A 14,875-nucleotide genomic window follows, 5' to 3' on the forward strand; every position below is an offset into this window, starting at 1 on the left:
CTTTTTATGATATGATATGTGGATAGAGATATGCATGTTTTAATGATATGTTATGTGCTTAGAAATATGCATGATTTAATGATATGCTATGTGAGTAGAAATATGCATGCTTTAATGATATGCTATGTGCTTGGAATATGCTTGTTTTTATGATATGCTACATGGATAGAAATATGCATGCTTTCTCAAGACATGATGTATGCCTAAGTGATGCATACTTTTTATGATATGATGTATGCCTAAGTGATGCATACTTTCTCAAGACATGATGTATGCCTAAGTGATGCATACTTTTTGATGATATGATGTATGCCTAAGTGATGCATACTTTCTCAAGACATGATGTATGCCTAAGTGATGCATACTTTTTATGATATGATGTATGCCTAAGTGATGCATACTTTTATGACATAATGTATGCCTAAGTGATGCATACTTTTATGCTATGCTATGTGACTAAATGATGCATTTTTATACATGCTACTTTACTTTGTAAGGCTTGTACCAAGGGTGGACTCCTAATCAGTCTATAGGCCTTGCTTTGTGATCTAGGCTAATAAGGGATGGGCTCCTTAGTACGCCCTAAGCCTTGCTTTGTGATCTAGGCTAATAAGGGATGGGCTCCTTAGTACGTCCTTAGGCCTTGCTTTGTGATCTAGGCTGATAAGGGATGGACTCTCTAAGTATGCCCCTAGGCCATGCTTTGTGATCTTGACCTAGTTCCTAGTATGATTCAAGACTTGCTACCTTGGATATACTTAGGATGCGCGCATTTATGTTATGTATGTATGGTACAAGCCGGGGCCCTGAATATGTTGATATTATGTTCAAGTATATATATAAGAAGAAATGGTTTTAAAAGATCATGAGACATACACATGTTTTTCGAATACATGTTTTCAAAATCATATTGCATATACTTTATGATCATGTTGTGATAATGCTATGATTTATGATATGCCATGATTAGATATGACTATGATATGTTTCATGCCATGCTTTAAGAGATGAGATGCCATGATTAGATATGAATTATGTTATATTTCATGCTATGCTTTAAGAGATGATATGTCATGACTAATTATGATTTTGTTATGTTGCATGATATGCTTAAAGAGTATGATATGTTATGCCATGACTAGTTGAGATCATGTTATGTTGATATATTCTTTGATTATGTAATGATTTATAGTTTTAGTGAGTTGGAAAGGAACTTACTGAGCCATGAGTGCTCATAGCTTACTTTCCTTGTACCACAGATAAAGGAAAAAGCTGGATGAGCTAAAGGAGCAGCAGGAGAGGCAAAGAGATGTGTGTGGCGGTGGCTAGGCAACCAAATAAGAACCTGCTTTAAGAACTTTTAGGAATTACACTTTGGTTTCATATATTATAGTACTACATGGTTGACTTGATGTTATGTTTCTATTTAACTTGTTATCATGTTATGGAAATCATATTAGTGTAGTTCGGTTTTTATTAAACCAAGAAAAATGATTTTTAAGTCTTCCGCTGTAATATGTACGTTGAGTATCGTAGCCCCGTCCCTTAGGGTTAGCAGGGAGGGCGGGTGTTACAACAAAATCGGATTAGTTCCTACATGTTATAACAGTCAAGTCAAAGTAACTGCTACACGAGGTGACATCCAATCCGTACAGACTACTACAAAGTGTAGGAGAGGCTTTTTATCTCGGCTTGGCCGAGTATTGCACCCCAGACGTCATGCCGGTAACAACTCATGTGCTGGCCACTAGACCATCTTGCGGGGACAAGAAGCACCTCTTACAAGCTGATGATATTGCAACATTGTATCGTTGAAGCTGCTACAACATATAGCAGCTTGTGGCTAACTATAAACAAATAGATAAAACGTAAAGATGGCCAAAAATGAGATCCAAAGTCAACATTTAGATTGAGGGACTACAAATATTGTTCAACGTATACGAGAAAGGCTTGGAGTCTATAGTTAGGTTTCATAATAACATAAGACAAACAATATCTTAACAAAGAGTTTATTCAAACATTAGTGCGTAATTCATTCCCTTTATAGCAGTCACTAATGATACATTACAAAGACATAGGTATCGTCCTCCTTGGACACATACAGTTGTACTCTTTTTCTCCCGCCGAAAGGCAGCATCCCTATGGAGATGTGAGGCAGAGCTTCACAAAGAGTGATATCTTACTCATTATTTTGAATTGCGGCCTCCTCTAATGCCCCATTGACTTGGGACAGCTTACATCGTAGCTGCACAATTTCTGTTTGGTTCTTTTTCTCTCGAAAAAGGGCAGCTTCTAACTCCTTCCTCGCCTGGTCCCGTTGTTCTGTGAGAATCTTAAGATAGCCACAAACTACATTATGTTCCATGGATAAACTGAGATACCTGTCACGAATATGTTGGAAAAATCGAGATTCAAAATAAATAAAGATATATATAAAGAACAACACGATGAAATAATACAAACCTGTAAGCATACGGATCCAGTGATACAGATGATCTTTCTGGTGAAGAAGAGGCATAGCTTGAATCCTCTTCCAAAGGGGGGTCTTTAACCCCACCCATAGTAGGTTTCGTCTTTCTGCTAAAGATAGACATGATCATGAAAGAGATGTAATGGGGACCAAATGCAAGGCAAGTTGGATGAGTCTGTCTAGTGAATCGCGTAATTATAGGAAAAAACCTCTACCAAACCCTACCGCTTCCTATAGAGAAGTTAAACGGACGCGTCTTTTCAAGTAATTGGGTCATTGAAACTCTCACTACACTCCATTACGAGCTGGAAAAAGATAGGACTATCTTACATATAGTAAATACAAGGATTAATGAACCCTCGGGTAGGAATTCCTACCGTGCATGTATTGTCTAACGGCTCCTGCAACAGGTCGCATCTAAAAATATTTAATTGTTACACCCCATTTAATTTAACTACAATTATATAGACACAGTGAATCAAAGACGCTGCTTGTGTGAAAGTAATAAATTTATAGAGGCACACCAAATAACACCAGCAGGGAGGCTGCTTACATGACCATCTGATTCCAAGATGAGTAGTTCAACTTGGATTTACGCCATTTTCACGACACCACCGTCCTATTTTCTTTCATTGCAACTAGGCAACATATTCAAGTGTTTCTTTCATGCAGTAACGAGGCTCCATATGATTCTTGTGACGACGAACTTCTCCCAACCTTGACCAAATAACGTGGATAAGCTAAGGCGGTCTATCATCGCCCAACACTCTTGTGTTCGCAATGAAGACCCTTAGAGTTCACTGAGGAAATCATAATGTAGTAACCCTACGAATCGTGCCTCCACGAACTTCTCCCACGTCTCCCACCGGCAAGGAATTTTGGTTTTGCGAAGACCACTATCAAAGGATCACCGTTCGTTCCTGCGTTATGGCCTGTAAGGGAGTGGTCTGACTTTTGTACAATCTTCCGTTTGTGCACCACAGAGCCTCAGTCATTCCCTCAGGAATTCTCTTTGATTTACAAATACATTATGGCGTCGGCAAGTTTACAGTTACTATGGAATATCTGTAGCAGCTACTAATTAATGTATTAGTCCAATTATATTTCATTGGCATGTGGGGATATGTTTAATCGGTAAAATAAAATGGATTCATTATTCTATATCATTGTCAATAACTAGGAACATGGTATTGATAAATCTGGTGCACGTTGTAGCAGCTACAATATTATAGCTGCTACACCAAAGCAGCTAGTATTTGTTTACTTCTATCTGGCTTTGCATCATCCCCTTTTCCCAGGTGTAATAAAATATAAGTTATAAACAATTTAAGCTGCGACATGGTGTAGCAGCTTTTGTATATTAATTGCAGGCAGGAATTCAATACATGGTGTAGCAGCTTTTGTGCAACAAGTCCTCGAAAAGAGTCAACCTTTTGACTCGTCAATAACATGCGCTGGGTTTGCCTATAATTACTCACGTAACCTAATTTATAGGTTTAACGTAGTCACGTATTCTATTGGTGCTATATCTTGTTATCCTAGTACTGAGTAGATACTACATTATGTAGCATCTACTGCAAGATGATTATAAACACCGGATAACCATAGTTTTGCACTTGTAGCTGAACCTTCGTTTCCATATTACACATTAATTGCAACCGAAGGGGTCGGTCATATAAAATAATACTTTTTTCAATAAACAGGTGTAGCAGTTAGTGCGGATCAGCTGCTACATCTTATAGCAATATAGCTTAACTGTAGTTGTTGTACTTTGTAGCAGCTACCTAGGATTATCTGCTACAACGTGTAGCAGTTATGCTAGTGTTATACTTTATGATGTATCTACTACCACGCGCGGCCACTAGTGCATTGCATGCCAAAACGTTGTCGTAGCAACTGCTGAGTAGAAGAATTTCACTTTTTTTTTTCAACTTATTATACATACCAACATTGTAGCAGTTTTTTCTCATCCATTCCATAAACCGCATTAATGACAACCTGATGGGGTGGTAAAAATTTAGTATAATTTATCACGCTATATTTTTAAAGTTATCCCCTATAAATTACAGCAGCATCTCATTAGTAGATGCAACAATCTATAGCAGTTATTGCGGGTAAGCATCTTCAAAATTTTTAAGCTTCTTATGATTAGCAGCAACAAGTTGTAGTATCTACTTCCTATCAAAAAAATATACAATTGTCTTTTGCCACATTTAATATACATAATCTTTAGCTGCTATATAATGTATTATCTTCGCAAGGCATTGACAGCAGTATTACAAATAAATTAATACCACGAAGCCTAATTTTTTGACTCTAATCAGTTTCACAATGCGTTTACAATCAGATTATCAATACCTTTACACCCCCACCTTGTCATTAATCCAGTGTTTGCTATTAAAAATTTTATGACCAACATGAAAACTAAATTCTCTCATTCCATCTTGTCCAAAATTTGTTGGCCTTCGATACATTAAACTCTCAGCGTATCGCATCACAAAAATTGCACAATCTAGCCTACAAGATAGAGTTAATATTACACTGTCAATAACATAATTAGTAGCAGAGGATTGGACATGTATCAAATTTATGATTAAGCATATCTACTTACGATTTAACTTGTGTTGGCCCCGGGATCGTAGAAACCTCAAATTTTCTTGACATTAAGGAATGTAGCCCTGGATACCACATTTCGTAGTAAGGTGGGTCAATATTTTTAAAAAAATCAACCTGCACGAGTTTGAAGTTTGTAACCAATGCACACATACATCCATTACAATATGATTTACTCAACATGAAAGTTACTTACAAACTTTCGAAACTTAGATGTGTATAGTTGTGAGGATCCAAGTGAGTTGTAATGCAAATATTGAGCTTCTTTGAGGTCTATGATCAGTAGGTGTCAGTGATCATCTGCATTATATAATGGACAGAATATATACCTGAGTGATTCGTCGGTGTTAGTGCTTGCTGCTAGGCCAAATGCCTCATATGATATCATTGCAAACAAATCCTGTGTATGCAGACAAACATTGTTGGAGGCATATATTGAAAATAAAAACTAGATAGGAGTAGTTGTTGTCATCCTTACATCAAAACCAACAGGACAAAATATAGATGGCCAATAAGGGATGCCGGAAGTTTTGGCTTCCTCTGCAATTACTGCAAAATATGCATTTATGCAATCACCATCTCTGTAGCCAGTCCAATCAAAGATACCCATGAAAGATGCCAAACCCAATGATATAACCCATTGGACCATATTGGTTTTGTCGTAACCCTACAAAAAACAATAAAAAAAAACCTTTACATTAATTTTGTTTACGTCACCCCTCCCAATAGCTGCTACACTTAAAGCAGTTGCCTAAATTATATGTGTTATATAAACTTTAATATCAGGTGCAGGAGTAGATTTGCTTAAACACAATGAAATGTTTGATTCACTATTAATTAAGCAAAACCACTTCCAAGATAAATAACCTTGTGTTCACAATCAAATGGTATATAACTCAAGAAACTTCCAACTCACGTTAGCTGCCTCAGTTTCAACAACGTCTCTGCCACAACAACATCTTTATTTTTCTTAAAATATGACTTCGATTGCTGAAACAAAATATATAGGCAAGGTTTCAACGTGATTATTCAAATGTGAATTAAGAGTAATAGAAGACACATTTAACCAACCTAACCCATACCTTAAGTATTTTGGATTTAAGTTGGGTAAGGGTAGACAAATTTTCATTCGATGAAGATGTGGCAGCTACATCAGTAGATGGTACATGGCCTTCTTGTACTTTAACAGGAGCCTCCCCAACTGACTCTCCTTTGCCCTTGGCCTTCTCTACCTCATGTTCATCTTCAAAAATTACTCTTTTACTCCTTTTGGTCAAGTGCAATCCCTTAATCTCTTTGCCAGTTGGGAGGTTCCTTCTCTTTGTACCACAAGTCTTTGTCCTGGGTACTGGCCGCATGGTAGGTAATGGGTGAATAACCTTGGCAAGCAACTGACTTTCAAACTTTTTGATTTTCCTCTCTTATTCTGCTATATTTTGCTCTTTTACCTTTATACTTCTGCCCTTCTCATCTATTATTTTATCCTTAGAAGCTAATGATTTTTCTGCATCACTGGCAAAAAAAATTTTCTCCTGATTTAGCTCACTTATTATGCGCTCCATCTGAGCAATGACCTGGTCCTTGCCCTCAACCACAGACTCCAGTCGAGATTTTTCTGCCTCCCAGGCTTGACATTTTGTACAAGCCTCTTTTTCCTCAACATATTCTACACAAAATGGCTCTGGACCTCGATACGGCTTTTCCATACATTTTGCTGCCTGTACAGGAATTTGGTGGGGAATACCTTGAGCATCGACTACCTCTTCATTAGATTGCTCAGGAATTTGATCAGCATTGCCCTCCCAAGCTAATTGTAAAAACCCCTCTGCAATTTGTTAATCTATATACTCTACAATATCTTCTAGGGGATCGTTTGAGAGCAGGTGTGTCTCTAGGTCTGAAGGTTGCAAATCAACAATTATTTGTGCAGGAGGTAATTCAGCGATCCTCGACTTTATTATCTCCACACGGGAGCCTGACCACTTCCATCTGCATATTCTTGGAAGGGCATGCTGTCTGTAAGGATCCATTATTCTGACATGTTCACACATCCAGACCTGCAATACAATAAAAACTGTCAAAATTTGATACATTCTGGATTTATCTTATGAGACTATCATTATATTTAGAGACTTACAGCAAGGAGATGTGTGAACCCTCTGAGCATGGGAGCTTGCATTCCCGCAAGGCCCTCATGTTTCATCCTCAGTGAAAGCATCAAACCAATGGCCCCCAGCTGCGGGCTAATATAGTCATATACAGCCTTACACCAATTATACCTACCTAAATTGGCAAAATCATCTACGCAGTCTATTAGTGATTGTACTAGTAATCTAGATATGCTGCTAGTAGTAGTGAATAAAACACTAACAAAGAAATACAATATTAATAATTGACAAAACAGAGTATCGGTTTCAGTAGAGGGAGGTTGGTTGCTGAGGTTTATCATCTTCTTCTCCAGCTCCTTCTGTGTACACTCCACATTATGGAAGTGTTGTAGAAATAGTGGGGTGGTAGCTGCATGCTGTTGCAAAATAACTTCAGCGCTGTGGTCTGGAAGTCCAAGTATCAATGAGACGTCTTTCCTAGTGAAGCTAATCTCCTTGTTATGAAAGATGAATAATCTGGCTTGCACGTCCCAATTGTCAAACATATTTTGAATAAGACTATGAATATTTGCAATTTCAGGCATGACTAATGCCCAAGCAAATGGGCTTCCATTGATCATCTCCAACTACCGGTCGGTTATGTGGAGTGATGATATAAATCCCTTGAAGTGAGGGTAGTTACTTTTCCAGTGCACTTTCTTGCGATATGCACGGGAAGCTGCAGTTCTCTAGCTCGCCATTTAGTTCTGTCAAACACAAACATAAGCTCATAATGCTACTCACTTCCCTTATGTGTAATCTCTATATTATAAACCATAATATAAACCCCGATACTGTTATTAGTAAGTAGTAACCAGACCCTAATACATTACCATGTTTATAATCTCTATATTATCAACCATAATATGAAACCTGAGACTGTTATAAGTAACCATAATCTAATACATTACAAGTTCTATAATCTCTCCTATATAAAAAATGTGACTAGTTGTGCTTAACATGAGTACTCTACACGTTGTAGCAGTTAGTGTCAAGTAGCTGCAACATTTGTAAGAAGACAATGGAGACTGTAGTGTTTAAGCGAGTTGTTTCATTTTGTAGCAGTTCAACAACAAGAGCTGCACCAAGAAAGATATATATTTTTGTTTTAAACTCATTGTTCCCTCAAAGTAAACCATCTTTGGTGAGCGACCTAAAAACATTAAACCCCTAGCAGCTAGGAGACAGTTCTCAACCCTAAATATTCAAAATATCCAAGTAGCCGAAGCTTTGGAACATAAACCCTAACATATTACTTACAATGAAGGCGAAGCTTCGAATGACAAAAAGAACGTTGCAGAGCAGAGAGGTTGATTGATGAAGACTCCGTGGGCCACCGAACAACTATCGAAGAAATTCCTTCGAAATATTTGTCACACGGCGAGTTTAGGGTTAAAAACTTTGATCTATGAGGGTAAAAATGTATTTAAACATTATAAATATATATTATCACAATAATTGAAAAACTAACCGAAGCAGCTCAGGCAGAGGAGATAATTTTAAAAACTTTTTTTTTCATGTTGATAATCTGTGTACAATAAGAAAATCATGGCTACCAACAATAGGACTTACGAATTTAGCTGGCACATGTTTTGCCAGCTACATGTAGATGTAGCTGCTACAAGGTGTTACAGTTATTAGCCGAGGTAGTTGCTACACCGCGTCGCAGCAAAGCAAATAAAATCAAAGGCGCTGAAGCATCTGAAATATTTTTAAATCAATTATTAAGCAATTTTAATTAAAGACATGACCAGTAAATATTTTTAAGGTTAATCCTTTTACAAAAATACTGCTACTAAAAATGGGTCTTACCACATTAGCTGCAACAAGTTGTGGCAGCTACATGTTGAGGTAACTGCTACAATGTGTAGTGCTTATTAGTCGAAGTAACTGCTTCAACGCGTGGAACAAAAACAAGGCAAAGCCGGTGCAACATCGCATATTACATTTTCACATTTTTTTTAGCAAGATGAAAACTCTGCTACTGGGTTAATCTCTGCTAGAAAATAGGCCTGCTAGAAGACCGACAAACCAACATTGTAGCTGCAAATAGAGGGTTAATCTTAAAGTGTAGTGTTAATCTATACTAGAAAATAGAGGGGCTAGGAATCCCACTAACTAAGTTAGCTGCTACAAGGTGTGGCAGCTTCATGCACAGTTAACTGCTACACGTTGTAGCAGCTTCCTACGCATGAAGCTGCTACACCTTGTAGCAGCAAATGAAAGTCCACCGGAGAGCAGGCGGTTGGTGCAGCCGACCTTTCACTTTCCCGGCAGGGGCCCAAGTGGTCAACCGGAGGACCTTCGACGAAGACAAGGGAGACAGAGGGAGCGAAGGAGAGAGAATTCCAATCAATCTGTAGCAGGAAAGGCGCTGAAGCAGTGAAATTTTTTTTAAAAAATAATTTTTGAATCGGGTTGATAAAGAAAATATGAAAACTATGGGTACCGAGTACGTTAATCTCTGCTAAAAAATGACAAGGTAGCTGCTACAAGGTGTGGCAGCTTCATGCACAGTTAACTGCTACACGTTGTAGCAGCTTCCTCCTCATGAAGCTGCTACACCTTGTAGCAGCAAATAAAAGTCCACCGGAGAGTAGGCGGTTGTTGGAGCCGTCGACCATCCAGGTCGTAGCACAAGTCCTTCCGACCTTCTACCACGACCAATCCAAGTCATATCCTACAAGCACGGTTTCATCAGTCGTAGTAGTTGATGCAACGGTTAGAAATGGGAGCAAAGTCGCGGTGCATCTTTATACAATTATTACAGCTATTTTTATACTGATTTCACAAGGTAATAACAGTGTGGATTAAGAAATTAAATTGGAGTGAGGTGGTAAGATCTCACAGTAGACCTGCGATTGAAGACACGGGAGCAACTTTCCGGCCGGGAGCACGAGGGACGAGTTTCGACGGAGGGATCGAGGGAGGTGGGGGGGGGAGCGGCGAGCCAGACCAAAAATATTGAACTTTCCGGGGAAGCGTCAAGTTGCCCGGAGGACAGACGCCAAAGGAGACCGGGAGCGATGGAGAGAGAGCGGGGAGGGAGAGGGAGGGAGGGAGAGAGAGCTGCGAGAGAGATTTTATTTTTGATAATAAGCGCCGCCGAAATTTTGAACAAAGGCGAGAAAGGGAGAGAGTAACTTCCATAGATTATTTTATTTGTAGTGAAACCGAGCTGGCAATGCCACGTCTGCGCGTCGTTCACGGTCACGCACAAAGCGTCGCCCAACATATCAAAAGTCTATATATATATATATAATACATACACAGTCTACATAAAAACTAAGTACATAATTTTCAAAATGCTGATAGTTCTGTCAACATGATTCAAACAAGATTCGAAGATAATTGACATGTTCAGATTGAAAAGACAGAAATGGACAAAAATGTCTATGGCCTAGTTCCAGATACGAAGACAGAAATTGACAAGTCCAGATTTAAACAAGAACTAGCTACGACCTAGTTCATGGTGTGATGCTACAAAGTCAATGCTCAAAAGACAGAAATGTCTCATACGAACTGCATGATGGCCTCATTAGCCTTCTGAGATGCTGATCTATCTTCTCTTTTCTTCTTTTCTCTGCATAAACAGTAGCTATATTAGACATTAACATTTAGTGGACTAGATCCCAATCTATGTGGCACCCTCAACCTAACTACTTGGGTGTACATAGATAGTGTCAATTTTATTCAAGATAATCTGCAGTAAGCAAATCTTCCATGACAGTTTAACATAATATAAGAGCATTGACACTTAGATACATCATTTATTTTCAAGGATGTATGCTTATCCAGATTATCAATAAGCAACATAAAGATGGCACAGAATTAAAATAGATAGATCCCGATACCTAACTGGCAAAAGCAAATAAAGATGGCATAGAATTAAACAAAAAGAATAGTTGCACGTGTAAATTTGTAGAATTGCCAACCCCAAATGAATGAAACTTGTAACTTTTTGTTATCACATTAAGTCATGGAACTCACAACTGAAGAATAGAGGACTAAAGATAGTGAGCTTTTTCTTCCTGTTGGCAGTAGCTTCATGCCCTGTAAATAAAGAATTGGAAACATATTAAAGAATTACAAAGGTGAAAAGAAGGGTAGCCATCTATGCTAAGATAATGTCTAAAAAGAAGTTACAAAATCATGAAGCTATTAAAAAAATTCTAGCTAGATGTAAGGATTTTTATGCTAATGGTTTTAGTCAGTCCAACAGGAAACAAATCATTACATGCTACCCAATTGGATATCATTAGATGCTCTTCCAATTATTTCTCAACCTTTTTTCCCCCACAAGAACCTGATGTTTGAAAGCCCAAAGCAATCTAGGAATTTTATAACCAAGGCATTCACATCTTACCAACAATTATAGCTAATTTTGATAAACTACAACCAATTTAAGCTTTTGGAGTCACTAGCCAAGCAATAGATCAAGAGTTTCTTGATGCGCTTCTGTAGCGAATTACCTATTGAAGCTAGATTTTCATAACTTATCAATTCAACTTATTTCCTATGCTTTCAGTAGTTCTATAAAGGAATGACTTAATAGTACACATATAAATATGAAGAATGTAAACTAGACACAATTATGACTTAATAGTACACAATTATAGTGAAACTATAGACTACTAAATGGTAAATGACATACTCATATATACCTTTTCATTTTCAATGAGTGCTAATACACTAAGCTGCTTTAGCTTACGAACTCGATCAGGCAACATAACTGGAAGGCTATGAGCATTACCTAAAATGAGAGTAGATATTGCCAACTTAGAAAGGAATTGAAACGAATTATGCAAAATAATCTGTATGATCACCATCAGCATTTGTTATTCTTGGGACGAATGAAAACTAGCATAATTATTCAAGAACCTATCAAACTTCAGAAAGGAAGCATCTTTTACCGTAAAAGATATCAAGTGCTACATAACATTGCTAAAGAACCAATAAACTAAACACAAACGCCAATTATGGATCTCACTTGGATAAGAATGTGACAAAAAGCATCCGTATAAGTTGGTTCGCAGCTAAAAAAGATTCTATTTTTTTTAATATGATAAAAGATAACTTTATTATGTTGTCAGTTATAATGAGAATAGAAATTAATGTGCAAATCATCAAAACCATACATGTTTGCCAAGATTGTATTACATTTTTAGCAATGTTATCATTGAAAAGTTAAGCACAAAACTCATATGTCCAAGGCAACTTCACCTTTCATTCAACAACATGCTATTACACAAATAGAATGATTTAACTTGTCCACTCTCTTCTCAAAAAAAAAGAAGAAGAAAGAAATCATATTTATGAATCTTAAACATTTTAGAGCATATCAAGTATGCCCATTAAATGTGCACTCATCTACCGAAAACAACTAAGTCGCTGAGAAGAATCTCAGAAATCAGAAGCTAGATGCTACATCAAATTTGGGGGAAAAAGAAGGAACGCTTACTTTGGTAATTTTTCCATGTGCCACGAGGAAACAAGAGAGGCACATCCAGATACCACGAATACTGCGATGCCAGAAGCTGAAGCAGGGAATAGAAACAGTATGAAGGTTAAGATTAGCAAACATGAAAGGAACAAAGAAGGCAGTGGCCAACAAGGGTATCTTCGAGAGGTTGGGGATGGTGAGGATCTTGGCGAAGGCGAAAAGAGAGGGATGGGAGGTAGCCTCAAGGACAAGATTGGCGACGGATTCAGCTGAGCCGAGCTCTGCCACTTGCCTCACGAAGAGAGGAGGTGGGTCAGCCTTCTTGTGTGGTTAAAGAAGATGGAGATGAGGGGGAGAGAGATGGCTGGTCAGTGGCGGTGAGGAGAGGGGGTGATGCCACAGGCCTTGGTGGTGGGCAATAGAAAGGAAGAAGAGTTGAGGTGGTGACTTCGGGAGGAGACGAGTTGTGAGATGAGATCAGGAGAAGAGGTGGCTGCCAAGTGAGAAATGTAGGGTATCTATTCCTTAATTGCATTCAACGATTTAGATCATCCCATATTTAGATGAAGGCTTGCTCATACCCAATGCTTTTTAAAAATCTAGGCATTAAAAAAATATTAATAAATAATATTTTTAAAAAAAATGTTGTCTTTGACTTATAAAAATCATTAATATACAACCGTTTTTAAACAACGTTGTCTATTAGTATAAAGAAAAAAAATATAGACAACAATTAAGCATTGTAAAAACAAAAAAAGATAACACTTTTGACAAAATGTGTTGTCTTTTAAGTCATGTGTATTCACTTTTTTTCTTGTAGTGACTTAGTTCAATAACTAAACCTTTTTTAATTAAAATCAAACTAATTTGGTTTATAATTAAACCAAAGAGGGCCCAACTAAGTTATTTGGATAAACTCGTAGTGCGTGTAACCCAATAGGTTCTTGATTATGTTGGTCATTCATAATTAACCATTAATTATTGATCGATCACAAGTGACATCTAGTAGTACATTATGACCCCTAATTGACTAAAAAATTATCAGTTGATTTTAGAACTATTTCTGAACCTTTCAATAGTTACAGTGAATCGTGTCTCGTTCTTTTTACTCATCTTATATATTATACTTCTAGCCTAAGTAACACTTATACGATATACTCTTATACGGTATACTCTCTCAAAAAGCTTGCCGAACCTAAAAGTCGTGCCTCATTCCTTTCTGAACCTTTTAGTTATACTTACTTGGTTCATGATATAGTCTATATATCAATTCCCACTAGGCTGAGTATACCACATCTAGCCCAAGTAATACTTCCTCATCTTGTAGATTTAAATTACTCCTACATGTGTATAAGAGTATCGTACTCTTAATATGTGTTACTTTGACCAAAGACTTTGAGTAACAATTCTGATGAGTGGTTATAGGGTATACATCTCCTTGCAAGAAGTAGTGAATTCTCTATGGGATATTCAAATATTTTCGGGCACTTCAACTTATACTCAATCATCCATGGTCTACATCTCCAAGGAGATGTTTGCTTAAGATGTCAAAGTATAAGTCTTTATGACCAAGATAACTTGAATACTTTAAGTCAAAAGAAACTCGCACTTAAGCTACAATGAGATCTTCATTAACATATCCATATATGTAGAGAATCATCTATGAAGTCTCATGGCAGGCCACTCCAACGAATTGTTGGATTTTTTACACATGAGAGGGGGGGGGGGGGGGGGGGGGGATGAATCACGTGGTTTTAAAAATTCATTTTGTCATTTTAAAATCAAAGTATATAAACACAACGGAAAAACTAAAAAGAACGAGAATACAAGAAGACACGAAAGGTTTACTTGGTTCGAAGCCTTTGGTGACTCTTACAACAAGACCCAGGTCCCGAGAATCTATCAAAAGGTAATCCACTAAAGGTCTCTTCTGGTACATCTGAAAGATAAAATCGAGTATAAAGAGAATTAAACAAGTGCAACACACTGCACTTTTCCTTTTGCAGTAATTAATTAAAAAATATCGACACTTTAAAGATTGAAGTGGGAGCGCTCGTGTCGATGTCGGTCTTCCGGCCATGATTGGAAGTCCTTGAAGCAGTCGTCGGGCATAGTAGCTTTATAGTAGAGTCGTAATAGGAGCCCAGAGCAATCAGAACCTCAAAAGAACATGTAGTAGCTCATATATTAGTTGTTGTTCAA

The 14,875-nt window shown here is 37.6% G+C and overlaps 1 long non-coding RNA gene across 1 annotated transcript; it reads right to left on the bottom strand.

Moving 5' to 3' along the window:
* Positions 1 to 10,509: 10,509 nt before the first annotated feature.
* LOC122041495 lies at positions 10,510 to 13,200 on the bottom strand. Its single transcript, XR_006128990.1, has 4 exons — positions 12,692 to 13,200; positions 11,895 to 11,983; positions 11,221 to 11,283; positions 10,510 to 10,813 (listed from the first exon to the last, which is right to left on the bottom strand). It is a non-coding gene; the product is annotated as an uncharacterized LOC122041495 (long non-coding RNA).
* Positions 13,201 to 14,875: the final 1,675 nt, after the last annotated feature.

The sequence above is a fragment of the Zingiber officinale genome, chromosome 2A (assembly GCF_018446385.1).
Source record: "Zingiber officinale cultivar Zhangliang chromosome 2A, Zo_v1.1, whole genome shotgun sequence".
Taxonomy (NCBI): domain Eukaryota; kingdom Viridiplantae; phylum Streptophyta; class Magnoliopsida; order Zingiberales; family Zingiberaceae; genus Zingiber; species Zingiber officinale.